This window comes from Mytilus californianus, unplaced genomic scaffold, assembly GCF_021869535.1.
Source record: "Mytilus californianus isolate M0D057914Y unplaced genomic scaffold, xbMytCali1.0.p SCAF_45, whole genome shotgun sequence".
In the NCBI taxonomy this organism is placed as follows: domain Eukaryota; kingdom Metazoa; phylum Mollusca; class Bivalvia; order Mytilida; family Mytilidae; genus Mytilus; species Mytilus californianus.
The window spans coordinates 1621902-1628338 of record NW_026262696.1 but is presented as its reverse complement, the minus strand read 5'-3'; positions in this window follow the sequence as shown (position 1 = coordinate 1628338).

Genomic DNA, 6437 nt, shown 5'->3' with positions numbered 1-6437 from the left:
ATTGGTCAATAACTGTATTAAGGTAACACAATACCGAATGGCATATCTCCCGATTTCTAAATTTTTTGGCACACTGCATGGTACTTTGAATTGAGTTATATCGGAATATGAAATAAAAAATGGGGGTCACTATTTTTGTTTTTTTTTTTTTTATTTTTATAAGAAAGGTCAATTTTGGCGACAATTTTACCTAGTTATATAGGGAAAATGTCTTTTTTTCACTTATTTTTTTTAGATTTTTCAATGGATGGCTATGTTCTTATAAACGGAGAAAGACTAAAAACTAACATAATATCCAGGATTGTATACTGAATCCATGCATGTATAGAAATACATATGTCACCATCCTTGTTTTTTAGATAAATTGCTTCAAAGTTGACCGATACGCTTAGAATTTGACAGAAAACGTGTGACGTTCGACTGACGTTCGTCTTAACTGGGTGCACTTTAAGCTTTTCAAAACTGAATCGTCAACTTAACCCTACCAAACTAAACAAAGATGATGTCACCGATGTATCCATGCATGAATAAAATAAAGTGCTTCAAAAATTTGATTCGGTAAACAGTGATGTTGAGGTACAATTTGAATTGATTGATTGGTGGTTTGCTTAACGTCCGGTGGCAAATATTTCATGCATTTTCAATACAATTTAAAATAGTTGTGTCTAAAAGACACATTTGGTGAGCAATATGCCCAATAACTCCCCCCCCCCCCCCCCAAAAAAAAAGGGCACCTTTGCTAATCGTCTGTGAGTTGTTTTGTCTCCCCACTTTGTAAAAAGGTGCGTTTTTTGTCAGCTGCACCTGTACATCATGTCCAACTCAAAACACCAAAAAAACTGACTCATCCCCGAAGACCTAAGTGCAAATAATATGAATCTAAAATCAAAATGATTTTAAAATCTCGTTGGCTTTTTGTCCCCCGCGCGATACGTTGCGTGGAACATAAAAATACCGGGCGTTCGTCCTTCCGTCTGTCCGTTTGTTCGTCCGGTCTTTTTAGCTCTCTCACGTGTACAATTCTTGCCAGATTTTTATAAAGCTTATAAATTAGGTTTATATCAGCATCGTCGCTGACAGCCTTGAAAATCAGTACCGATCAAATATTTTTAAAAGAGTTATGTCCCTTGGAAATATTAATTATATGGAAAATTGCATTTGTAAGCCCTCTCAAGTGTACATTTTTTGCCAGATCTTTAAATAATTTATATTGAAGTTTTATATCAGCATTGTCTTGGATAACTTCGAAAGTCAGTGCCGATCAAATATTTTTAAAAGAGTTATGCCCCTTGGAAATATTAATTATATCGTTTGCTCTCAAGCCTGCATTTCTCTATTAACGATATTTATAAAAAAAATCAAAGAACAAGCAATTTTTTTTAAAGTTATAAAGGCCATTGAGAGATATAATATGTACAACGCGGGAAGGGGGGGGGGGGGGGCATTGGAACTCTTTTCTTTTAATCAGTTTGTTTTGCCGTTTGAATAAAATAGGTTAATGAAAATATCTTTTAATAACATGTTTGCGTTCAAAGCGCTTTTTTGGATTTACCTTCATCGAAGCATCGATCATTCATTTATTGTAGGACCGCAGGTTTTTCATTAATCGCTTGATTGTAAATTTCGAGAAAATAATTTATTTCAGAATGGAATTCATAGAAAAAAATGTAACGGGATCTGAACGATTTTATTTTATTTCGTCCTAATCGAGTGCACATTTAGTGTTGACATCCCATATGTTTAAGCCTTTGCTAGCTTTATCCTTATTCCGATGTAGCTGCCCTGTTTAGACTGTGCTTATAAGATTACAATGCTAGTAGTTTATTTTAAACAAGCTTCCGAAACCAAATAGGATTTTTCTGTACAGTCGAATAAGCTTCAAAGACTGTTTACACTTGAAACATAAATCAAGTTGTTCGGTCAAAATAGTAAAGTTCAACTACTCTTCTTTTTTCATTCCATGCCAACAAACCATTTTCTGTCTGAGTTTATACGTCTGCTTGTACGGTGCTTTTTTTCGCTAAATGCTATCGGTATTCTTTTTCTAATAAAGTTCCTTTTTATACGCCCGTCAATTTTTGACGGGACGTATTATGGTATACAAATGTCCGGTGTCCGTCCGTCTGTCCGTCTGTCTGTCCGGCGTAAACATGTCGCACCGTAACTTGAGAATGACTTATCCAAATTTCATGAAACTTAACATAGTTGTTTCTTATGATGGTCAAACAATCTGTATACTTTTTGGTGAAAATAAGATTAAAACTTTTTGAGTTACGGGACTTAGTAACTAAAACACAATGTGTGTTTTTTTTTCACATGTCGCGCCATATCTCAAAAACAATTTATGATTATTGCTTAAAACTTTACACACTTCTTAGTTATATTAATCTTAAGATCTGTATACTTTTTGGTGATGATTCAAAATTTTATTCTAGAGATATTGAGTATTTTGTTAAAAAAGGGGGAGGGGTTTTTCACATGTCGCGCCGTATCTCAAAAACAGTTTATGATTATTGCTTAAAACTTTACACACTTCTTAGTTATATTAACCTTAAGATCTGTATACTTTTTGGTGATGATTCAAAATTTTATTTTTGAGTTATTGAGTATTTTGTAAAAAAAGGGGGAGGGGTTTTTCACATGTCGCGCCGTATCTCAAAAACGATTTATGATTATTGCTTAAAATTTTACACATTTCTTAGTTATATTGATCTAAAGATCTGTATACTTTTTGGTTTTGATTCAAAATTTTATTTTTGAGATATTGATTTTTTTTTAAAAGGGGGGTTTTCACATGTCGCGCCGTATCTCAAAAATGATTTATGATTATTGCTTAAAATTTTACACACACTTTTTAGTTATATTAATCTAAAGATCTGTATACTTTTTGGTTTTGATTCAAAATTATATTTTAGAGATTATTTTAGAGATATTGAGTTTTTTGTAAAAAAAAGGGGGTTTTCGCATGTCACGCCGTATGTCAGAAACTATTTATGCTTATTGCATAAAAATTCATAACAAGACGACGGGCGTATCATGCGCTCATGGCGCAGCTGTTTATTCTATTTTGCTAGCGACATTTTTCGGTGACCATTTAAAAACGAATGGGCTTCTTAGCGGAATTGCATTACTTGTGGTACAATTCCCCGTATTTTCATACATTATCATGCGTAAATATCATTTGGATTTCTACTTTCAGAACAAAATTTTCTTGGGAAACAGCATGCATCATTAATAAAATAAGAATGTATGGCAAAATTAAACCAACCCAGAATAAAAAGCTCAGTCTGTTATGCATAAGAACACGGAAAGATAAATCGTACAAATGTTTACATGTACTTGTCAATAGAACATTTAAAAAGTATATATTTAACTGTAATGAATGAGAAGAAGAATGGGAGGAAGACGACGAAGCAATCAATGTCAAATAACGTAATGCATCAAATCCCTCGACACTGCATCTATAGGATTCAAAGTTACTATTAAAATGTTTATTGATTTAAATTTCACATTAGTGTGATTTTTTTTGTTTTTCTCATTTTCGTTCTTTCATTTGAATCGCATCTATGTAAATTTTGTTTTGTGATTGAATATGATGCGTATAAAAAGCGTCGCTAAAATGAGGGAATTTTTAATATATATATATATATATATATATATATATATATCAAATAAAGAAACATTTATCTTTCAACTATTTTATATCAGACTGAGGCAAATTGTTTGTTAAACTAAATTGTTACAGTATTTGGATAATTGTGTTTTAATTGCAGATCTTTCATAATCTTTTTTTACATAAATTTGTGAAGAACAAATCAAATCAAATAAGTTTTCTTTTAAGTCGGCAAGATAAATAACAATGCAGCATAAGCTCTGAGTGAGCTTTTGAACCGACATAAACGATTTAGAACTTGACAAATTGTTAAGAAATCAGTCTTTTGTTGAACACTACTAAATATATGTTGCCCTCTAGATGTGCTTTGGTTGTTTTTGTCGTTTGATTGCTGTCTTATTGGCGTATAACTGAAATCTCCTACAGTCTTAGTTCCGTTTGATGTACTTTTTAATCGGTGTATGACAAATCATAAATGAAAGGGTTATTGATATAAAAATAAGGAGATGTGGTATGATTGCCAATGAAACAACTATCCACCAAAGTTCAAATGAAGTGGACGTAAGCAATTATAGGCAACTTAAAAAGGAATTTATATCTAAAGAATCGTAACAATAATCCAAATCAGGTTTCAGCTACTAGTATTTGGATATTTAAAGAAATTACATTTTTTTGTCTTGTATGACTTTGAAACACTGATTTAAGACTTAAATTGTACACATAACATCATAAAGTGTTCTAGGGAAAGAGACGTACTTTCTTTTTCATAATTTGAAACAACAAAGTGTATATACAGTTGTTTATTGATCAACTATGCTGTAGGTCAGTGGCGGATTCAAGGGTGAGGGGCAACGAGGGCGTATGCCTCCTTTTGATTTAAATATATATAAAGTTTAATCCTAAAATCGTCAAACTTTTTTTATGGAATTTCACCCCTATGCCTTTGAAAATACCTGGATCTGCCCCTAAAGATGAGAGTACAATTGAACATACTAAAGATGGCCTTCAGAAATAGTATGATGAAGTATATTCATCCAGCGGTGTCAATCAGAATGTGGATTCTTAAAAATTCTAGAGATCTACTCCAAAATCTTCTACACAATCTATACTATTTTGCAGTTATATCATAACTTTTGATATTTTGAGCTTTGCACTACTATTCTCCATGTTCAATGAAAAATGACTACAAACTAGTTCATTTCGCAATGAGTTCTATCGAAATGGGAACCTTAGATAAAAATTCTGTGATGATGATACCATCGGGGACTAATAGTCGAACATCAGCAATATCGACCCAGTCCCATGAAAAAAGAAAATAAACGTTTAATAAATGTGCTGCTTCCGAAGCGCTTTGCTGGATCTACCTTCATCAGGAACGATTAAAGTCAAATATTTGAAAACCAATGATGTATAAAATCATAAACACACGAAGAGCTATATGACCAACGGGAGTCTAAAAATAATTGAAAAATCCATTCAATTTCAACATGGCCTGAGAACTTGGAATTTATAATTTTCGGAGGGGGGGGGGGGGGGGGGCTTGTGAAAATAAATATCATAGCCTGGTAAAAGTTGAAAATAAAGAATTTTGCCCAAGATATGATGAAAATGAATATTCTGCAACACAAAATGAAAATAATTGTTAACAAACGGAAATAAAATAAGCATGCGTAGCAACAGTTATATACGCAAAAATTTCTTCTGTCCCCTTCCCCTTTTCAGAATATTTAATGGGCATTCCCTAAGAAATGTATGTAATAAGGTATGTCAGTACCAAGTAGTGAGCTGATGATACCATTGGAGACTAATAGTCCATCAGCAGTGGTATCGACCCAGTGCTATAAAAAATGAAAATAATCTTCAGTTGATAAAAATTGCTGTATTTGAAGCGCATTTCTGTATTGCCCTTCATAAGAAACGCTCAAAACCAACTATTTGAAAGCCAAGATTGTATAAGAACAGAAATACATGAAGAGCTGTATGACCAAAACGGACCTTAAACAACAACAAAAATCTGTCTAATGTCAACTTTGCCTGAGTAAGTTGGAACCTTAGTTTCTTAATAGTTTCTTAATTCATAAACGGACAATATAAAGGTGTGTTACAAATCATGTCAGTACCGAAATATCGACTACTGAGCTGATGATACCTTTGAAATGGAGAAAATACCACAGTAATGTAGGTCCAAGAACGACAGGCAACAACATGGCCGAAAGAAGAAGAGACAAACAACAGGTTACAGAAAAGTACAAAAAAAGTTATTGTTTATATTTTAGCACCCAGTCATTCTTTATTCTCTAATGTATACCCATTATTCTATTTTTAAAAAATATATATGTAAGCCCCCATGAAGACCCTCGTGTATAAGTCTTTCACATACATGTATTGGAATTTTTCGGGTCTTTTTAACGATCATGGATAGCTTGTGTTTTTCTAGAAGTAATAAATATTCCAGTTATTTTTATGGAATATTCAATCAACTTATTTATTGGTTGTGACTTAACATCCAGTGGCAAATATTTCATGCATATTCACGGCTATATCATATAATAAGATATGAATAAACACTAATATGTGCCTGAATTAACAGATTTTTTACATGCTGGCCTGCACATTTATTTTTGGTTCGTTGAAAAAAATTCGCCCCTGATACATCATTCCGATCCGGAGCCTACAGTACAAGTCTCGGATATGATAATTAAATGGTGTTTTCTTAGCAAAGAATTAATAAATATCAATTTAAGTCTTTCAGAAAACATTATCACTGGCGTTGCGAGCACGATACGATGATCTTCCCCTGATTTTAAGGAGAATTCGGTGTAAT